The following is a 19,315-nucleotide window of genomic DNA, read 5'->3' as shown; positions in this document are numbered from 1 at the left end:
CTGTGCCTGGCTGCTTCCACAATGGAGGTTTTGAACAGGGTCTATTCAGACTCCATGTCCCCTACCTCCTCCGGGACATGGGAGAAGCTCTCCTGGAGGTGTGAGTTAAAATCATTCCGGACAAGGTCCTCTGACAGTCGTTCCCAGCATACCCTCATTAAACGTCTCGGCCTACCGGGTCTCTCCATCAGGTATACATAGCACCGGACCCCCATGCTGGACCTTGCAAGTGGTGGGCCCACATGTCCCCCCCACGATGCCTTTTCAGGCTGAGCCCAGCCGGGCTACGTGGGCTACCCGGCCACCAGGCGCTTGCCTAGGAACACTACCCCCAGGCCTGGCTCCAGGGGTAGGTCCTGGTGACCCTATTCCGGGCAGGGTAAACGTTCTTCTGTTTCCATTTTTCGAGGAGGTTTTTGGATCGTGTTAGTCTGGATCTTCACTCCAGACCTGTTCACCTTGGGAGACCCTACCAGGAGCATAATGCTCCCCACGACATAGCTCTGGAGATCCCTAGATCATTCAAGCCCTTCCGCCACACCAAGACCCGATCCAGGAAGGGTAAGGCAGTAACTCTTTTTGAAATGTCTAAGTAAACTGCTCAGCAGTAAACACAAAAAACTTTTATATAAATTGTTTCAAACCAAACTGAATATTGGGTTTTTAGCTACAGGCAACCTATCACTTATGCTATTCAACACTTCCGTTCTATAAACCATTGGGTGCAAAATATTCCAACACAAAATCAGCAGGTTATGAGCTGTTTATGGTTTTGAAGGAGCTTCAAGATGGAAGGGGGAAGGGAAAGTCAACATCAACACTGAGCTCTCAGAGAGAGGGGTGTTTATACGGGTGGTGGCAAGGCATGGAGAAGGGTGCAATGAAGGACACTTCATATTCAAATTAAATTACAACAGGAGAGTAGCATGGTGGCGTAGCAGGTAGTTTAGAGCTTGCACATTCTCCCTGTGCCTGCAAGAACATTCCCCAGGTGCTTCGGTTTCCTCCCACAGTCCAAAGATTTGTGTTTCTGGTTATGCTACATTGTCCATAACTGTAATATCAGCCATATATACTGTCCCCATAGAAAGGAATAGCTGTTTAAATACTGTATACTGTGAGCCAGTGGGTGGTCCGGACAAGGGCAAGAGGAGGGATATACATGACGGACAGCTCCCAGTGATCTGCCCTTGCCCTCATAGAATAATGACAACCAGCTGTCCCCACTTGAGGGGAATTTGAAAGGGCTAAAAGCAGCTTGTTGGAGGACTTTTAGAGGACTGCTTAGTGAGTGTTTGTTTCTAGTTTGGGGTTGCAGGTGTCCTAAAGGGCTGAGGCCCTGTTTTGGGTTTCTTTGAGTTTTTATTTTATTTTTTATTTTATTTTATTAAGTAAAACTGATTTTTTTGGGAGGGGGATGCAGTGGGTTGGCCCAGGTCCTGCTCTCCGGTGGGTCTGGGGTTTGAGTCCTGCTTGGGGTGCCTTGCGACGGACTGGCGTCCTGCCCTGGGTGTGTCCCCTCCAGCCTTACGCCCTGTGTTTCCGGGTTAGGCTCCGGCTCACCACGACCCCGTATGGGAGAAGCGGTTCAGACTGTGTGTGTGTGTGTGTGTGTGTGTGTGTGTGTGTGTGTGTGTGTGTGTGTGAGAGAGAGAGATTTTTGTTTGGAAAATCTGCCTGTGCAGATGCCTTTGCCTTAGACCTGGTTGCCATCTCTAAGTGAAAATTTTCAGAGCATATATTTTAATGTGCAAGTACCTTTATTTGGAGATGGTGGTGTTAATACATGGTGTTCTGGTAGCACTTATTTTCAGCTGTGGTTTGGGGCTTATGAGTTCACTTGATTTTACAACAGTCACAAATCTGATATGGGTAATGAAACAAGCATTTAATTTTAATGAGGGGTATCTTCTTATGTTTCTTCTATCTCACCTTTGTAAAGACACCATGAAACTCCAGTCATGGTGTGAGTGAAAGTACTTTGTAATGTTTACCAGCCCTATGATATATATATATAAACATGACAAAAAGTAATTTACTTTATCTTATCACATATGACAGACAGGTGGATGGTTTAATCATTTATACACTTTACTAGTTATTTTGTTTACCTATTTCACATTTCTGATTTTAATTATTGCTGCTATCATAATGAAAAAAGCAACATTTGACTTCTTTAGTTGTAATAAACCAAATACTTTTATGTAGAAGCAAAGTTATACATATATTCATTGAGAACTTTTACATTTTCACTAAAAAAAAAAAAAACTGAGAGAAGTCACTTCCAAAGAATTTTGTTGTGCAACAGTAAGAGTATTTTTTTAAAAAAGGTTAAATAAAATGGGAAAAATCTAAACAAATAGAGGCACAGTACAGACTGAATATAGTCTAAGGAAATGATTGTGCTGATCCTTCAGAGATCACATCTTGTTTCATAGATGAAGCTGAGGTAATTTATAAAAAGTTTTACTGTGGTCCCTTCTATAGTAAGTCTAATGGGAGAAGCCTTAGGGCTAGAGTGAAATGATCATGAAGTTAATTACAGCTGCATAGGATGTGTAAGTGCAGATTTTCCTCAGCTTTATTAACAGTGATAAAAATTATTATTTATTGAGGTCAATCAAAATTAAGTATGATTGAATTAGTATTATATGGGTTGTTTTGATTACAGTGTGATTAAGTCTGAGATTGGAAAATGAATTTTGATTTTAAAGTATTGACAAAATGAAGCATTTTAACTGTATTGTAATTCAATAAAAACACAATATGGATTTAAAGTTAAAAGATATTTAATTTACTACAATAACTCCTGAGGAGGAGTGGTTGCCCTTTTTCAAGTGTGTGTGCCATTTTTTTTATGGAAATAACTTTTTAAATACACTTAAGTGAAACAACTGGTCATCTTTAGTGTAGGCAGTGCAAATACTGTATTTCTATTATTCAGGCATCACATGACATTTCAAAAGCTTTCTACAGATCAATAAAATTGACCTCTCAGAAAAGTGTTTCTCTGTAGAGTTCGAAATTGCACTTCGAAAAGGGGCTGAGTGTCTCTAGCACCCATGGGCCCATGACAGCTATGTCCACAGTGTAACAGAAGAAAATCTGTTTGTCAAGGCTGAGGTAATATCCATTTCTCCTTTCAGCAGTAAAAGAACAGGTCAGCAATCACTGGGTCCAAAAAGGTCAGCATGTTTAAATCAAGTAGCAATTACACAGATTTCTTCATCTTAGCCTTTACACATGTAGGAGAACACACACACATTGACTGAAACTGCTTGTCTCAAGTGGGGTCGTGGTGAACCAGAGCCTAGCCTGGCAACACAGGGCGCAGGGCTGGAGGGGAAGGGGACATACCCAGGATGGGACGCCAGTCCGTCACAGGGCACCCCAAGCGAGTTTCAAACCCCAGACTGACCAGAGAGCAGTCACAGACCGAACTCACTGCACCACCACATCCCCCCATGTAGGGGAAGATAAACTCAATACATGGAAATGGATTGTGGGGATCTTCAGTGGCTAAACGCCGAAAGCAGTGATTTTGTTTGAACACATAGATAATGACACTTAGTTTCAGCCGGAATAACTAAAAGGAGATGTATGAACTAAGCTCATGCGTATACTGTAAAGCATCACCTTTAAGAAAAACATCCAGGCACACTTACCGGGAAATCAACGAGAGCAAAACATTGAGAGGCTCTATGCCTCTGTCTTTTAGGCCTAGCTATTTTTCCCCCTTAAAGTTCATGTCCCAAAATCGGCTATTCACAATATAACTTCATGGGATGTATTAAGGGCAGCATGGCGCACAGTAGCACTGCTGCCTCACAATGCCCTGGTGGTCTGAGAGAACATGGGTTCAATCCCTGTTCAGCCTGTGTGAAGTTTGCATGTTCTCTCTGTGTCTATGTGGGTTTCCTCTAGGTCAGGGGTCGGCAACCTTCCGCATTAAAAGAGCCATTTGGGCCCGTTTCCCACCAGATAAAACCCATCTGAAGCCGCAAACCCAGTTTGATCCCTAAAATGAAGAAAACACAGCATATATAGTTTCATTACACTTATGCTATGTATATAAAGACTATGATTTGTTACATTTATGAAATAAAGGAACTACAAAGAGAAAATGACTGACATTATATTTCTAAATTATTTGTAACAACCAAAACAACAAATTCTTTTGAACTCTAAAAAAAAGACACTGGCACGTATAAGTTTATTAATCCCTTATTTGCGGATTTTTTTAAAAGAAATCAAAAGAGCAAACAAAAAATGCCAGTTTATTCTAAAGGTTGCCGTCATCGGCTGATTTCCTCAGTTGTGTAGCTACAGCAGTCAACCGCCAACCTGAATATAAAACATAACTACATCAGTTCAGGGTCCAATATAAAAATACATATTTGCAAAATACACACACGCACATTTTCTGAACCGCTTGTCCCATTCGGGGTCACGGGGAACCGGAGCCCACCCGGCAACACAGGGCATAAGGCTGGAGGGGGAGGGGACACACCCAGGAGGGGACGCCAGTCCGTCGCAAGGCACCCCAAGTGGGACTCAAACCCCAGACCCACTGGAAAGCAGGACCCGGTCCAACCCACTGCACCACTGCGCCACCACGCCCCCCTATTTGCAAAATAATAACTCATTAAATGATTTTGTTCACTTGACACCTTGGTTAATGTGACTTCTGTTCCTGAACCTCACTGCACAGCTGATTAATATCAGGGCTGTAAGACGTCACTTTGATCTTCGCACAGGATTGCAAGCTGTCATGCGTGAGGCGCAAACAATGTTTGCTTTTTATGTAGTTCATGCTGGAGAACACCTGCTCGCATAGGTATGTGGATCCAAAGATCGACAGGACTCCGAATGCATATTTTTTCATGTTCATATATAAGACGGAACTGTCGGTGGTTTAATCCTTTTGCCATTATTTTGTTCACTATCTGTATGACAAGATTCATCACTTCTGTGCATTCCAGAGGAAACGTTTGAGCGCACAATGCCTCTTATTTTTGATCTATCCATGGTCATCTTACCGGGGGTCAAACGTTTAAGACAAGTCACTTGCCGGGCGGCAACAGGTAACGCATACAATGGTATCAACCAATACAGAGCTGGGACGCAAATTTTGATTGACAAAATATTACAACGTTTTATTTTAATGCTACAAGATCACCTTAATCTCCAAAATAATAACTATTACATTGATAAAACTAACTAAATAACAAAATTATTTAAATAAAATAGCCATTTATTCACATTATTTTTTTAAAGCTGCGGGGAGCCACGGCAGAGGGACGAAAGAGCCGCATGCGGCTCCGGAGCCGTGGGTTGCCGACCCCTGCTCTAGGTACTCTGCTTTCCTTTCACAGTCAAAAGACATGCAGTTCAGGTGGATTGGTGACTGACTTGCCCTTAGCGAGTGTGTGTGTGCAGCTACACTCTGATGGACTGACATCCCATCCTGGCTGTACTCCCCTCAGCCTTGTGCCCAATGCTTCCAGGATAGGTTCTGGATCACTGTGACCCCACTTAGGACAAGCAGTTATTGAAATGGGATGGATGGGATGCATCAGGGAAACTTGCAAATTCTCATTTCAGCCAGGCTGCCTTTCAACATTCAAAATACACACACACACACACACACACACACACACACACACACACACACACACACACACACACATTTTCAGAACCGCTTGTCCCAGACAGGGTTGCGGGGAACCGGAGCCTACCCGGTAACACAGGGCGCAAGGCCGGAGGGAGAGGGGACACACCCAGGACGGGACGCCAGTCCGTCGCAAGGCACCCCAAGCGGGACTCGAACCCCAGACCCACCGGAGAGTAGGACTGCAGTTCAACCCACTGCGCCACCGCGCCCCCCACATTCAAAATAATTGACTGTAATAAAATATCACTAATGTAGGTGTTATATGTAATTGCAATATTCCAAAGGTTCCCAGCTGTTTTCTTGTCAGTGATTCTGCAATCCTGTCCATTGCCAGTGACACGTCACATACCACAGGCCTGGATTTGGGAGTGATCTTTGACTTAACTGCTCTCCCAAAATGTGTCCTTTTGAGGACTTCTCAATGTGTGTTTACTCCATTTCATATTCTTTCAGCATCGCTTTCAAGAGCACCTGCTTTGATACCGAGGCAACAGAATGGGCTCCGTCAAACTCTTTGACAACTTATAGGAGAGGTGGGAGGGGTGTGGGTTTTCCCATATATCAGCACATAGTTTCCCCCTGCTGTAGCTATGTAAGTTCAGCATCAATGCACAACTGAGGACAAATAGTTTGCTCTCATTTATATCCACATGCTTGGAGAGTACCACCTCCATGGAGGTCTACCAATCCATAGAGCCCTTTGACCACTCATTGCTAGGGCCATGTCTCCTATTTCCAGGCATGGATAGAACCCCACGTGTTGCTTTTGTTGCTAAGAAGTCTGGGGGTATTTTTGTGGGGCCAAAGCCTTTGAATGGACAAAGTTGCTCCTCCTGGTGGTAGATTGTCTGACACCCTTGTCGCAACACTCCTTCACAGCCTGGTTTGTTAGGTGCTCTTGTTCTCCCCTGTAGTTATGAACAGATGGAGAAAAGAGGTCTGTTCAAAGTCACACTCCCTAGTCTAAGAGGTGGCTCCAGTGCGAGATAGCATGGGACAAATAAACAGAATACAAGTCTTTGCTAATTGAGGTAACAAGACCTCTTGTCCTTTCTGGGAGAATTAGTAAAGTTAATTGGTTTTGAGATAATAAGCCATTTTCTTTATTTTAATATATACCATCTTAATCTACTGCTTCCGTATCCAAAAAATTGAATTTGTTGCAACATATTCTTCTCCAGTATGTTATGTAAAATAGAAATTATTCTATTTTTGTTTTTACATATTTGAAATCATGTGATTCTCCAACTTTATCTTGGTATTGAATTGTATTTATTTAATAAATTGTAACTTTTTATTGTAACAGCATTTTTGCTAGGTTATCTTGTAGTATATTTATGGATTTGCTTTAAAGTAGATATCTTAGTAGATGTCAATGGATAGGGTAACTGTTTAGAAAAAATGACACCATCAGACACTATAGGCCTTTGTAACTACCACAAGGACAGAATGAATCCCTGATGTCCACCAGAGTCATCACATTATCATCATCATCATCATCTTCCTCCGCTTATCCGGGGTTGGGTCGCAGGGGCAGCAGTCCAAGCAGAGTCCTCCAGACTTCCCTCTCCCCGCACACCTCCTCCAGTTCCTCTGGAGAAACCCCAAGGCGTTCCCAGGCCAGCCGGGAGACATAGTCTCTCCAATGTGTCCCGGGTCTGCCCGAGGCCTCCTCCCAGTGGGACATGCCCGGAACACCTCACCAGGGAGGCGTCCAGGAGACATCCGGAACAGATGCCCGAGCCACCTCAACTGGCTCCTCTCAATGCAGAGGAGCAGCGGCTCTACTCCGAGCTCCTCCCGGATGACTGAGCTCCTCACCCTATCCCTAAGGGTGCGCTCAGCCACTCTGCGGAGGAAACTCATTTCTGCCGCTTGTATCCGCGATCTCATTCTTTCGGTCATGATCCAGAGTTCATGACCATAGGTGAGGGTAGGAACGTAGATCGACCGGTAAATTGAGAGCTTCGCCTTACGACTCAGCTCCCTCTTCACCACAACAGACCGGTACAATGACCGCATTACTGCGGACGCCGCACCGATCCGTCTGTCAACCTGCCGCTCCATTTTTCCCTCACTCGTGAACAAGACCCCGAGATACTTAAACTCCTCCACTTGAGGGAGCAACTCCCCCCTAACCCGGAGGGCGCAGTCCACCTTTTTCCAACTGAGAGCCATGACCTTGGATTTGGAGGTGCTGATTCTCATCCCCGCCGTGTCGCACTCGGCTGCAAACCTTTCCAGTGCACGCTGTAAGTCTTGATTCGATGAAGCCAACAGGACCACATCGTCCGCAAAAAGCAGAGACGAGATCCTGCGGTCACCAAAACAGACACCCTCCATTCCCTGGCTGCGCCTAATAATTCTGTCCATGAAGATAATGAACAGAATCGGTGATAAAGGGCAGCCCTGGCGGAGTCCAACATGCACCGGGAACAGGTCTGACTTACTGCCGGCAATGCGAACCAAGCTCCTGCTCCGGTCATACAGGGAATGAACAGTCCGTAGCAGCGAGCCCCGAACCCCATAATCCCGAAGTACCTCCCACAGGATGCCACGAGGGACACGGTCGAATGCCTTCTCCAGGTCCACAAAACACATATGGACTGGTTGGGCAAACTCCCACGAACCCTCCAGCACCCTAGTGAGGGTATAGAGCTGGTCCAGTGTTCCACGGCCAGGGCGAAAACCGCATTGCTCCTCCTGAATCCGAGGTTCGACTATCGGTCGGATTCTCCTCTCCAGTACCCCGGCATAGGCTTTCCCAGGGAGGCTAAGGAGTGTGATCCCCCTATAGTTGGAACACAATCTCCGATCCCCCTTCTTAAAAAGAGGGACCACCACCCCGGTCTGCCAGTCCAGAGGCACCGTTCCCGAGCTCCAAGCAGTGCTGCAGAGGCGTGTCAGCCAAGACAGCCCCACAACATCCAGAAACTTGAGAAACTCGGAGTGAATCTCATCCACCCCCAGAGCCTTGCCACTGAGGAGTTTTTTGACTGCCTCAGCAACTTCAGCCAGGGTAATGGACAAGTCACCCTCCGAGTCCCCAGCCTCAGCTTTCTCTATGGAAGGCGTGTCGGAGGGATTGAGGAGATCCTCAAAGTACTCCTTCCACCGCCCGAGGACATCCTCAGCTGAGGTCAGCAGTGCACCACTTCCACTGTAAATAGTGTTGGAGGAACACTGCTTCCCCCTTCTGAGTTGCCAGACGGTTTGCCAGAATCTCTTTGAGGCTGACCGAAAGTCTTCCTCCATGGCCTCACCGAACTCCTCCCAGGCCCGAGATTTTGCCAGGCCAGGCCCGATAGAACTCCTTCTTCAGCTTGACGGCATCCCTTACTTCCGGTGTCCACCACCGTTTTCGGGGATTGCCGCCGTGACAGGCGCTGGAGACTTTATGGCCACAGCTCCAAACCGCCGCCCTAACAATGGAGGTGTGGAACATAGTCCATTCAGACTCAATGTCCCCAGTCTCCCTCGGGACCTGGTTGAAGCTCTGTCGGAGGTGGGAGTTGAAGACCTCTCTGACAGGGGCCTCCGCCAAACGTTCCCAACAGACCCTCACTATGCGTTTGGGCCTGCCAGGTCTGTCCAGCTTTTTCCCCTGCCATCGAATCCAACTCACCACCAGGTGGTGATCAGTTGACAGCTCAGCCCCTCTCTTCACCCGAGTGTCCAAGACATATGGCCGAAGATCAGAAGAAACGACTACAAAGTCGATCATCGACCTCCGACCTAGGGCGTCCTGGTGCCAAGTGCACTGATGGACACCCTTATGCATGAACATGGTGTTTGTTATGGACAAACCGTGACTAGCACAGAAATCCAATAACAACTCACCACCCGGGTTCAGATCAGGGAGGCTGTTCCTCCCAGTCACGCCCCTCCAGGTGTCACTGTCGCTACCCACGTGGGCGTTAAAGTCCCCCAGTAGAACAACAGAGTCCACAGTGGGAGCGCTTTCCAGCACGCCCCCCAGGGACTCCAATAAGGCCGGGTACTCTACACTGCCACTAGGCGCATAAGCACAAATGACAGTGAGAGACCGTTCCCTGACCCGAAGGCGCAGGGAGATGACCCTCTCATTCACCGGGGTAGACTCCAACACATGGCGGCTGAACTGGGGGGCTTTTAACAAGCCCACATCGGCCCGCCGTCTTTCACCCTGGGCAACGCCAGAATAGTGGAGAGTCCACCCCTGGTCGAGAAGAGTGGTTCCAGAACCCAAGCTGTGAGTAGAAGTGAGCCCGACTATATCTAGACAGTATCTTTCAACCTCCTGCGCCAGCTCAGGCTCCTTCCCCGCCAATGAGGTGACATTCCAAGTCCCAAAAACCAGAGCTGGCGCCCGAGGTTTGGGTCGGCCGGGCACTCGACCCCGACCACTGCCCAAATCACAACGCACCAGCCCCTTACAGTCTCTCCGGCAGGTGGTGAGCCCACCGAAGAGCAGCTCCACGTCATGGCTTTGGGCTGAGCCCGGCCAGGCCCTGTGGGCATAGACCTGGCCACCAGGCGCTCGCATGTGAGCCCCCACCCCAGGCCTGGCTCCAGGGTGGGGCCCCGGTGGCCCCATACCGGGTGGGGCAAGCAAAAGCCTTGGTTTAATTGTCATCATAAGGGGCTTTTGAACCGCACTTTGTCTCGTCTGTCATTCAGGACCTGTTTGCCATGGGAGATCCTACAAGGGGCATATAGCCCCAGGCAACATAGCTCCTGAAATCATTCAGGCACTCAAACCCCTCCACCACGGTAAGGTGGCGGTTCAAGGAGGGGGTCATCACATTACATCAGCCTAATTGCATCAACACACCTGGTCCCAAATGGCTAGCTCTCGCTCCTTTAAAAAAGGCTGAACTCACAGCCTTGGTTTGTGGGTTATTGATTAGTGCTTTGCTATGATTTCCCTAGCAACATGTGTTCACTGACCTGTTTCCAGAATTCGTTTTGGTCCTGTGCTTTTGTCCTGTATGCACCTGTCCTCATCCCATTTTCCAACTCCATGCACACCTTGTTTCTTTGTGTTTGCTTTGTACACGTAAATTCATTTCACTTACTGTCAGAACAATTTTGTGTCTTTGTTCTCTGATCACTGTGTCACCATTGCACTTCATTTCCTAATTTGCACTGTGCACTTGTATGTACACTCTGCTATTGAGATCATTGCACCATATGTCTGTGTTTGGCTGTTACAGTAAAATACACGTTCCCGTTTCATATGAGGATGTTACACTATACATGATTAGGTATACATTTATTAAAACACGAGGAGAGGTAAGATCAACACCCCCCCCAAAAATGAGATCATGAGAGAGTAGATAACACGAGGCTACTGTCAGTGCCGACCAGGCCATGGCTTCAAGGTATGTTTGAGATGGGACCTGGGGCAGATCTGGAAGAGTAGAGCCTCTAAGTGCAATAAGGACAGCCAGCAGCTCTGCTGTGTGTGTCAATTAAATCAAAGCCAAGGTGATACCCCAACAAGAGAGGTAGAGAGATTGGCAAGAGAGAAGGAGAGAGCCAAACAGTAGAAATAAGGACAGAGTGACAGAGACATGGAGAGTCAGAGCCTTAGATAGCTGGAGAGACATATACAGAAGAGACGAGAGGGAAAGGAGAGCAACGGTCATCCTGGGAAGTGATGGTACAAATTGACGGCATGAGCACGATGGATCAGAGCGCAGACAAGAGAGACGCTAGCGTGGGCACATTCTCAACAAGAGAATAAATGTATTTGTGTAAAAAAAGTATCAGGTCCGAAAACTACTCAAGTTAATTCATTTTTTTTAAATGTATCACAATGAGCAATGTTAATCCGGTATAAAGTTTTAACTAATCTTTTCAATAAATTAAACATGCAAATAAAATTAAATAGTCTCTATTAGAGGAGACAAATAAATTCAAAACAAAAGACCACACTGTGCTTAACATTATTATTTAACTATTTTTTAAGTTGAAGCCTTTGTCCAAAGTCACATACAACGCTGGTTTACATTTATTCATTTAGCTGATGCTTTTCTCCAAAGCAATTTACAATGTTAAGGTCACAATTATTATGATATTACAACTATCTGATTTATCCAATTTATGTATTTGACCAAGACAAGGAATTTTGCTTCAGTTCCCAACGGCTCATATTGTAGAGTAGACAACAGAAAACATACATACATGGACTCATTTTGTGGGGGGGATAAAAAATTTCAGCCAGTGTGTGTGATCGCCTCTGGAAACACTAGAAGTTTTCTCCTATTATATGAATTTGATTTATTTTGTGGGTGTAGCTGGTTTCGTAATTATTGTACAGTTTTCCATACAATTTTGTACAGTTTATGGTTCATTTTAAACATCAAAATTAGACAGTAGTCAACACTGGTTTGAATGCAAGTTAAATAGCTAGTTTATTAAAGTGAGCTAAATGTTGTCTAACTCAGCTTATACATGATATTCCAGTGTTAATGAGTCTTTTTTTTTCTGTAACATTCTAAAAGTACTCTGAATCTGTATTCAGTATGGAGCACTATATGAGAACAAATTGAATTGTACTCTACTATATTGATGTTTTGGTGAGAAAGCACACAACACACACACACACACACACACACTCACACATTTTCAGAACCGCTTGTCTCATACGGGGTCGCAGGGAACCGGAGCCTACCCGGTAACACAGGGCGTAAGGCTGGAGGGGGAGGGGACACACCCAGGACGGGACGCCAGTCCGTCACAAGGCACCCCAAGCGGGACTCAAACTCCAGACCCACTGGAGAGCAGGACAGTGGTCCAACCCACTTCGCCACCGCACCCCCTACAGCACACAACACTTGTTACCTGAAATGTAGTCAGCAAGCTAGCTAGTCAAAAAGAGAAGCCCAACTCCTTCCTGTAGCATGGTTATATCAGTGGTTGTGGAGTCCATGTACGTTAACAGTGACATCATTTGGTATGTGAATCACAGAAGAATGTGCATTCAGGGTACATTTTCAGGTCAGGATACCTATGCAGCCAGTATACCATTTAGAAGAGAAACCGACATAACCAGACTGTTAGTTCTACGGGAGGTAGATGGGGAAAAAACTATTCAACTTACATTTACATTTGTTCACTTAGCATACACTTCTCTCCAAAGTGAGTTACAATGGATACTATGCAGTGTTACTAGCCCACACACCTTATTCACCAAGGTGACTAACTTTACTATAAAATGTTAACAGTATTCAGAAATTACTTTCAACATTAAATGACACTAAAAGCCAAGTCATTTCACAGAATCAATGCAATTTAATGCATTTGTTACATTAACGTTATCATAGGTGAACATTTCCCATAACATTACACTAGGTGAAGCCTCTCAAAGTAAAATGCATATTTGAAAGAGAAATAAAATTAACCTGCTGATCAATACTCTTATGCTTACAAGATAGGTTCTGTTAGCATATTACTTGCAGTTAAAAAGAATGTATTATTGAATATTAGTATACTTTTTCAAACTTTTGAGAACTCAGTTTTAAAATTCATGTCTAGATTCAGCTAGGAGTTCATATTTATTCATTTAGCAGACACTTTTCTCGAAAGCAACACAGGTTGATGAATGAGCAATATTGTGGCGCACAGCATTGTGGGTTCGGACGGGGCAAAGAAGGACTATGTACAAGAAGCAATCTTCGCGCCCAAACACGCAATAACACGGATCGTTACATTGCCCCCCATCAAAAAGATAGCAGTATCCCTGCTGCCGCCTGCCCCACAAATGTCCCAATGTCTGGTGTTGTCTCAAGTGCCTCCAGTCGGGAGTGCAGGTCCCGAACGCTCAGCGCTGGTGGTTGGGGCGGGGACAATAGCAGTAGCCCGCCATGGCGGCACGCTTGGGTGCCGAGGTGGCCATCCTCGACCCTTGTCCGCCCGTCCTCGGTCCCAGCACAGCTTTCTCACTCGCAGGTGGCATGTACTCGGCCTGGTGGTGCAGACATGCTTTTTGCTGACTGTCTTGCGCAGCTGACTGGCTTTCGCAGGACCATCGGATCCACTCTCCACAGCCACCCTGTGCTGTCCCAGCTCCGTCGTCAGGGGTGAACACCCCTCTTGTGTCCCCGGTCGTCTCGCCGCACCTCTCGCTGCTCAGCCATCCTTCGGCGGAGGACCCGGGCAAGCCGCCCTGCTTGCCACTCTCGCCTCTGCCACTTCGCTGCACTCCGAGTCCACCGCGGCACTTGTAAAACCGGCTGCTTCTCCTGTCTTTGCAGCGTTTGGTCCGCCGCAACGCTCTCTTTTTCAAAAGCTCGTTGGGGCTTCGGGCAGCCTGGGCACTTCCTCCACAAAAGCGGCGAAATCTTGCTCTGCGGGCGAATTTGCGTTGCCAGGTTCGCTCAGCTTCGCCATGGAGCCCTGCCTGTCCACAGTCGAGGCACGCTGCTCCGTGTCATCCAGCATGTCATCCAACCTCCTTGGGAAAGCGTCATTCTCCACGGGGCGACTTTCCTCAGCACCCACTGGCAGTTCGCTGCCTTCTTCTGCTGCTCCTACCGTGGGTGCAAGGAGACCCCAGTCAACCTGCTCACCGCACTCCAACGGCACCTCGCAGCTCTTCTTCGCCATCCTCGCCACAGCGTGTGCTTCCCTGGGGTCCCCCTGGAGACCCCGTGCTCTCCACCAGCTTCTCTGCCTTGGCCTCCACCATCGCGAGCTCTTCTTTTGCCGGACGCTGTTCTTCTGTCCCGCTGGCTTTCATTCTCGCTCCAATTTCCCCTTCCTTGTCTTCGGTGTTCAGTTGTTCCCAAATCCAGCCTCTCGTGGTCCTGCCCAATCCCACTCCTGACACCAATGTGGTGCGCAGCACCATGGGTTCAGATGGGAGTGAAGAAGGACACACCAGCAGTGTCCATCTGAAATGCCTAATTAAGCACCGGCACACAGAGAAATGGTGCTCTCAGTTCAAGGCCCTCCTGCTGCACCTCTAACGAAGTACAGCTGCCCAGCATGGGCTCCTGTGGTTGATCTGTAAAGCACAACACTGAGTCATCCAAGCCATCTTGGACATTACCTACATGACCAACACATGACACCTGGTGAGGGGGACTTTGAAGGAAACGCGTCAAACAAGCCAGTTCACAGCACAGCTTGTAAGAGTGTATGACAAGCACCTGCCGTGATATGAAAACCTGCTGTTCTGTTCATCTGTTCAAGGATCATTTATTTTCCACCATTAGACAAAACTTACACAATTGTATTGATTTGCAAGTGCCTTTAAAAACACATATAAGCTGTTGGAGTGTTATCTCTGGGGCTTGTGTAGTGCCAGAGGACAACGTACACTGGGCTCATTTGCATGAAACCACACAATTGACAAAATATTTAAAAACTGGTCTAAACATTCATATAAGCACATATTTGACATAGTGTGCCAGGTCAATGAAAGAAATTAAAATAAAAAGCTATTGATGATTGAGTGGGCTGCAGAATGCAAAACTGCAAGGGGTGAAGAGGAAACACATGTGAAATGGGTACAATCTCTGCTGACACATACTGTAAATGATGGATGTCCCTGGCAAGAATGTTCACCCCACAGCTCATGGATCGGACACGTTAGATACACTGACTATTTCTTTTTGAAGTCTGAAAATAATTGCAAGCAATTGCTAATGGCTCCACCCACCTCTTTTCCTTGAATGCCATAGCTGGGGGGAGATACTCATTTACCTGTCATCACTCCCAGTACCTGCAGGACCTGGCTGGAGCTCAGCAATCAGGCTGATTCTGGGAATGAAGGTCTACTCCACTGCAGTGTAGTGAATATGGAAATGTTCAGTGAGATAGCACCTGTTCCACCAAGTGGCTATATAAATACCAGGCATGAACCTGCTGAGGAAGATAGATGTGCATCTCTGCCATAGATTTGCCTCAGGCTGGAGGGACAGGCTGTAGCAGACTGAAGAATGTCAGTCCTTTAACCAAGTCAAGGTCTACAATGCCCCTGGTCTTTCAAGCCCCCTGGGCACATTTAAACATAAAATCTGATCTAGGTGAGACTGGCAAACACTGTGTGAGGATTTGAGATATTTGCTTTGTGGCTCTTAGAAGGCTAATAGGGACAGCAAAGTGCATCATGGGTAAGACTGGGAATGTGTTACCTTTGGGTTGCTGGGCCCAATCCCTGGAGGAGTCAACATGCTGAGCTTCAGAATAAAGTCTGTAATTTGGAATTTTGCCATTAAAAAGACATATAATAATTAATTTAAAAATGATTCAGTGACAGTCACTAAAGGCAATTTATAACCACCAATAAACCTGAAACATTTATTTGGACTACAGGTGTCAAGGATCCCAGGAAAAGTGAGGGACTTTGCATCACTATGCCACCCAGAAAAGGCTGACTGGGTGGAGGGGTGACGATATTTAATAACAGTCTGCGCCAACAACTGAATAAAGTCATATAGTCTACAAATGTCTGGTGAAAGACTTGCTATGTTTTCCTATTTTTATTACCAGCCATGTACAGTTTGAATTTAGCAGTTTTCTCTTCTTGTGTTTCCAGAGGCGAGCACAGACAGAGGGTATCAGGGTGCATTTATATTTGTTGGCTGGAGCTACCTCTCACTAAGCTGCCCTCATCCCTTCAAACATATTCATCTCATCACCACCATAGTTTCTCATGCAGTATAGTAGCATTTACCATTTGTGGTGTACCACACACACACTGGCCAAAACCACTTGTCCCAAGCAGGGTCGTGGCGAATTGGAGCCTAACCCGGCAACAAAGGACTGCAGGGGGAGGGGACACACCCAGGATGGGGTGGTGTACCAGCCTATAGTAATATGATATTTTGGAAGGCAGTGAGAGCATAACACTCAAGGACACTGAGCTGTAGGATAAGGATTTAAATATCAAGATGGGCCCTTTTCTACTAACTCTAATGATGATGATAAAAATAACAATAATCTCTTGACACAGTCATACCAATCTTTACCACCGATAGTATCAGCTTCAAGCGTACATATTGTGTTAAGGACTTGGGTGTTTTGTTGGACAGAAAACTGTCTTTTGTGTCTCACATGGCCACACTGTCTAGGTTGTACCTTCTTCAGTTGAGAAATATAGCTAAATTAAGGCAATTTCTATTTAGACAAGATGCTGAGAACCTGGTTCATGCTTTTGTTTCAAGTAGGCTGGTGTATTGTAATGCTTTATTATCGGGTTGTCCAAACCAGACTGTATCCAGGCTACAGGTGGTACAAACTGCTGCTGTGAGAATTGTTACTAAAACTAGAAAGTACAACCATATAACACTGGTACTGAAATCACTGCATTAGCTCCCGGTTACACTTCCAGTTGATGATAAACCCTACTTTCGACCTATAAGACAGTAAATGGCACTGCTCCAGCTTACCTTTGTGAGATTATTGATTCTTACATTCCAAGATAATATCTTCGTTCATTGGATGCAGGTTACCTTAAAGTACCTCTGAGCAATAAAACCTCAGTAGTAGGGCTTGCCTTTAGTTATAGAGCACCTAAACTCTGGAACAGTCTACCAGTTACTGTCAAGAATGCCCTATTGGTCTCAGCAAGACTTGCCTGTGTGAAGTGGGATATCAAGTTAATGCTCATCTACAATGTTATGATTAGCTGTAAACTGACTTAAAAGTTTTCATTTTAGTTTAGTTTAAATTTAATTTGAATTAAAAGTTATCACCACAACAACAACAACAACAACAATAATAATAATAATAATAATAATAATAATAATAATAATCCCCCCAGTTTAGCTGGCCTGAGGGGGAAACCCATCTGACCTGCTCTTCTTTCTTTCTAATAACATGGTGTGAAATCTTCAGAGAAAATCAGTGCAAACCATGCCATTTATCTGAATTATCATTTGCATTTACATTTATTCACTTAGCAGACACTTTTGTCCAAAGCAACTTACAATGGATACTATGTAGTGTTACTAGCCCACACACCTTATTCACCAAGGTGACTTGCACTACTAGATACACTACTTACAAGGGGTTACTCATCCATGCATCAGTGAAACACACTCACTCCGTGACACTTGGACACTATGGAGGAACCTGAACAGCATGTTTTCGGACTGTGAGAGGAAACCGGAGCACCCGGAGGAAACCCATGCAGACACAGGGAGAACATGCAAACTCCACACAGAGGCTTTTCTCCAAAGCGACTTACAATGGATGCTATGTAGTGTTACTAGCCCACACACCTTATTCACCAAGGTGACTTACACTGCTAGATACACTACTTGCGATGGGTCACTCATGCATACATCAGTGAAACACACTCTCTCTGTGTCACTCACACACTATGGGGGAACCTGAACAGCATGTCTTTGGATTGTGGGAAGAAACCCACGCAGACACGGGGAGAACATGCAAACTCCACACAGACTGAAAGGGGATCAAACCCAAGTTCTCTCGCACCACTCAGGCACTGTGAGACAGCAGCGCTACTCACTGTGCAACCGTGCCGCCCGAATTGCCTAAATAGTGGAAGTTCATGACTCAGTCAGGGAGAGAGCACGTGCCCAAGAGCTTCTGAATGTAATTTCCATGTTTTAAAACATCTTTCCTAGTTGGTGGCTCGTCTCTGAGAGGTATGTAGCCTACATTCATCAGCACACTTTTCTGCAGAGACATGCAGAACATAACATGCTCTGTAAAAGGCAGCAGGAATCATTTTCACCCTTCAGAGTTGGTACTGTTAAGAAACAGCATGTAGGAAACTGTTCTGATGGAACACTAACTGTTAGCAATGTGAATAATTCAACAAATGAATTTGTCTCTTAGCCATATAAAGATTATGAGATTATTTTTATTTTGTTTTTCAGAAATGGTGGCACAGCAGGTGACACTTCTGTCCCATAGTGCCTGAGCTTTTTGGGTGTAGGTTCAAATCCAGCCCAGTCTGTGTGGAGCTGGTATATTCTCCAAGTGTTTGCGTGGGTTTTCTCCCTCAGATGCATTTACATTTACATTTATTCATTAGCAGACGCTTTTGTCCAAAGTAACATACATCTCAGCAAAAGTACAATTTATGCATTAGATTAAGAGAAGGAGACATAGCTGCAGACATGAAAGTCTCAAGCAAACCTAGTTTGTTCCCTACCACTTGCTGCACCGAGGTTCATCGTTCGAGTAGGTGCATAAGACACAGGATAGACAAATCCCGATACCCTCCCACCATTTTTTTTTTATTTTAACTATTATAAGATACAGAAACGAGCAAGTACAATGCCAGAGTAATGGCTGAATAAAGGTTGTATCTGGGGATGCTTATGGAGTTATGATGCATGAACAGTTACACTGTAAATGAGCTAGAGAGATCTTGGGCGAAGTGCATATGGAAAAGGTGGGTTTTCAGACCCTTTTTGAAAATAGACAGAGTGTCCGCAGTTCTGAGTGACAGGGGAAGGTCATTCCACCACAACGGACCCATAACCGAGAACCTCCGAGCTCTGCCTTTTGTGCGCGAGACCACCAAGTGAGTAGAAGTAGACAAGGAAAGGGGCCTGGCTGGGGTGTACCGGTTGATTAAGTCTTATAAATAGCTGGGAGCAGTTCTATTGATGCATTTGTACACAGTAACCACACACACACTTTCTGAACTGCTTGTCCCATACGGGGTCACGG

This window comes from Scleropages formosus, chromosome 4, assembly GCF_900964775.1.
Source record: "Scleropages formosus chromosome 4, fSclFor1.1, whole genome shotgun sequence".
NCBI lineage: Eukaryota > Metazoa > Chordata > Actinopteri > Osteoglossiformes > Osteoglossidae > Scleropages > Scleropages formosus.
The sequence above is the reverse complement of the archived record's forward strand: the minus strand, read 5'-3'. Positions refer to the sequence as shown.